The sequence below is a fragment of the Oncorhynchus clarkii genome, chromosome 2, assembly GCF_045791955.1.
Source record: "Oncorhynchus clarkii lewisi isolate Uvic-CL-2024 chromosome 2, UVic_Ocla_1.0, whole genome shotgun sequence".
NCBI classification, from domain to species: Eukaryota; Metazoa; Chordata; class Actinopteri; order Salmoniformes; family Salmonidae; genus Oncorhynchus; species Oncorhynchus clarkii.
The window spans coordinates 98,178,935-98,182,790 of record NC_092148.1 but is presented as its reverse complement, the minus strand read 5'-3'; the positions used below and the strand labels follow the sequence as shown (position 1 = coordinate 98,182,790).

The 3,856-nt window shown below is 44.6% G+C and overlaps 1 long non-coding RNA gene across 2 annotated transcripts; it reads right to left on the bottom strand.

The window, feature by feature from the left end:
- Positions 1-1,453: 1,453 nt before the first annotated feature.
- Positions 1,454-3,313, bottom strand: LOC139376838 (uncharacterized). 2 transcript variants are annotated; one of them, XR_011627963.1, is made up of 2 exons: positions 2,837-3,313; positions 1,454-2,756 (listed from the first exon to the last, which is right to left on the bottom strand). It is a non-coding gene; the product is annotated as an uncharacterized lncRNA (long non-coding RNA). The 2 variants fall into 2 exon arrangements; XR_011627964.1 differs by having other exon boundaries at positions 1,454-2,673.
- Between the last annotated feature and the right edge of the window lie 543 nt (positions 3,314-3,856).

Below are 3,856 nucleotides of genomic sequence, written 5' to 3'. Positions count from 1 at the left end.
AAACACACGTAGCTAACGCACGTAGCTAACATGTAGCTAACACACGTATTAAACACACGTAGCTAACACACGTAGCTAACACACGTAGCTAACACACGTAGCTAACGCACGTAGCTAACGCACGTAGCAAACACGTAGCTAACATACGTAGCTAACACACGTAGCTAACACGTAGCTAACACACATAGCTAACACACGTAGCTAACGCACGTAGCTAACGCACGTAGCTAACGCACGTAGCAAACACGTAGCTAACATACGTAGCTAACACACGTAGCTAACACGTAGCTAACACACATAGCTAACACACGTAGCTAACACACGTAGCTAACACACGTAGCTAACACGTAGCTAACACGTAGCTAACACAAGTAGCTAACACGTAGCTAACACACGTAGCAAACACGCATAGCTAACGCGTGTAGCCAACAAAAAAAAACATACTTGAATCTATTCAGTAAATCAAATTAATAAATGCATTACTGTCGTAGTCGGAAAGCAACATGATTTTAGAATTTCATCTTTGTTTTCAGAATGACTTGTTTCACCACAGTGGCGATAGTAATGACCTGGTCATACTATCATTACATCCATGTCTTAATGAGCAGGTCTGATCAGTTCTAGCCTAGAGGTCAGATAGCTAGGGCAGTTATCATTCTCTGAATCCCAAAACCAACCCTTAGGCCTAGGGGATAGGGTTAGGGGATAGGGCTAGGGGGTAGGGCTAGGGGATAGGGCTAGGGGATAGGGCTAGGGGATAGGGCTAGGGGATATGGCTAGGGGGTAGGGCTAGGGGGTAGGGCTAGGGGATAGGGGTAGGGGATATGGCTAGGGGGTAGGGCTAGGGGTTAGGGGTAGGGCTAGGGGATATGGCTAGGGGATAGGGCTACGGGATAGGGCTAGGGGATAGGGCTAGGGGTTAGGGCTAGGGGATAGGGCTAGGGGATAGGGCTAGGGGATAGGGCTAGGGGATATGGATAGGGGGTAGGGCTAGGGGATAGGGCTAGGGGAAATGGATAGGGGATAGGGATAGGGGGTAGGGCTAGGGGATAGGGCTAGGGGGAAGGGCTAGGGGATAGGGCTAGGGGGTAGGGCTAGGGGATAGAAATAGTAGACCTCGGACCCCCTGCCATGATCGGAGATCAGAGAGTATGTCCCCAAAGGCACCTTATTCCCTATATAGGGCACTACTTTTGACCAGTGGTGCACTATATAGGGAATAGGGTTCTATAGGGCTCTGGTCTAAAGTAGTGCACTATATAGGGAATAGGGTTCTATAGGGCTCTGGTCTAAAGTAGTGCACTATATAGGGAATAGGGTGCCATTTGGAAGGCAGACAGACAGGAAAGACAAAAGGCCTATTGTATGTGATCTTACCTGTTATTTTATTCATGTTGTTTATTCTTCAAACATTCCAACTGCCAACTCATCTCGTATGATAATATCTTTGTTAATTTCAAATGCTTGTTATTATTGTGTTTTTGTTATTGTTGTTTTGTTATTGTTTACCCTTGTATGATTTTCCTTGTCTTTACGGTTTTAATCTTGAACATGCTGAACAATGAAGTAATTTTCATTCAGTTTTTGATCAGCTGTGAATTTGTCCTGACTGTGTAGATCTGGTCGGTTTGGTTGTGTGTGTGTGTGTGTGTATGTGTGTGTGTGTGTGTGTCTGGTTTGGCTGTGAAGTAATGCTGTAGTTAGTAATGACGTAGTCATAGCTTAGTTTAGTTAGTTAGTTAGTTAGTGTGACACCTTGTGATGTTATTTCTCTTTGATGTCAGTCCCACTCTCTCTCCTTTCTCTTCTTCTATCTATCACACGCCTCCGTCATCTGTCCGTCTGCGTCATGTGTATCTCAGGGGGGCGAGGAGGATCTATCTTAACACAAAAAATACAATTATAAAAGCACAAATAAAGATTAGGCACAAAATCACAGAAAAAACCTTCCTATCACTGAAGCACTAGACAACACAGCCAATGGGGTTCCACAGAAAAACCCTTCCTATCACTGAAGCACTAGACAACACAGCCAATGGGGTTCCACAGAAAAACCCTTCCTATCACTGAAGCACTAGACAACACAGCCAATGGGGTTCCACAGAAAAACCTTTCCTATCACTGAAGCACTAGACAACACAGCCAATGGGGTTCCACTGAAAAACCCTTCCTATCACTGAAGCACTAGACAACACAGCCAATGGGGTTCCACTGAAAGGACCTTGCTGTTGGAACAGTAGAATTGGAATGAGAACACCTTGTTCTAGTTCTTAGAGGATCACAAAGTTCTATGGCTACCAAGTCCCTGTGGTGTATACCACCTTGCTACATTGTCTAAAGAACATGACCCTGTGGTGTATACCACCTTGCTACATCGTCTAAAGAACATGTCCCTGTGGTGTATGCCACCTTGCTACATCGTCTAAAGAACATGACCCTGTGGTGTATACCACCTTGCTACATCGTCTAAAGAATATGTCCCTGTGGTGTATACCACCTTGCTACATCGTCTAAAGAACATGTCCCTGTGGTGTATACCACCTTGCTACAACGTCTAAAGAACATGACCCTGTGGTGTATACCACCTTGCTACATCATCTAAAGAACATGTCCCTGTGGTGTATACCACCTTGCTACATCGTCTAAAGAACATGTCCCTGTGGTGTATACCACCTTGCTACATCGTCTAATGAACATGTCCCTGTATACCACCTTGCTACATCATCTAAAGAACATGACCCTGTGGTGTATACCACCTTGCTACATCGTCTAAAGAACATGTCCCTGTATACCACCTTGCTACATCATCTAAAGAACATGTCCCTGTGTTGACCACCTTGCTACATCGTCTAAAGAACATGTTGAATCCGAGAATGTAATTTATAGAAATATTCTGACATGTATTGATTATGTTGATAGATTTTAGCTGTCCGAGAAAACGTCTGGAAACAACAACAACAACAACAACAACAACAACAGAATATATGACAACCGGCCAGTCAAAACATAGGAAACACAAATACACAGCAGTTAAGACACCTGGACACCTGCTTCTGAAATGGCACCCTATTCCCTATAAAGTGCACTCGTTTTGACCAGTATGGCACCCTATTCTCTATAAAGTGCACTCGTTTTGACCAGTACGGCACCCTATTCTCTATAAAGTGCACTCGTTTTGACCAGTCTGGCACCCTATTCCCTGTAAAGTGCACTCGTTTTGACCAGTCTGGCACTATATAAGGAAAAGGGTGCCATTTTGGATGTATTCAATTTATTCACCAGTAATGCAACTGAGTGGAAATCACAATCACGCAGGAATCATATATACTAGTATAGTTTGAGCTTCCATAGTGGTTCAGCGGTCTAAGGCACTGCATCTCAGTGCTAGAGACGTCACTACAGACACCCTGGTTCGAATACAGGCTGTATCACAACTGGCCGTGATTGGGAGTCCCATAAGGCGGTGCACAATTGGCCCAGCGTCGTCCGGGTTTGGCCGGTTTAGACCGTCATTGTAAATAAGAATTTGTGTCTCAATTGACTTGCCCAGTTAAATAAATAAAGGTAAATAAAATAGTAACCTCACCTGAAAACAACCTGAACATGACGCCTGTGTCTGAAATGGCACCTTCTACAGTGCACTAGCTTTGACCAGGTACCATAGGGGCTTTATTCTGAAGTAGTGCACTACGTAGGCATTAGGGTGCCATACTGGTCAAAACTAGTACACTACATAGGGATTAGGGAGCCAGACTGGTCAAAACTAGTGCACTACATAGGCATTAGGGTGCCATACTGGTCAAAACGAGTGCACTACATAGGGATTAGGGTGCCAGACTGGTCAAAACTAGTGCAC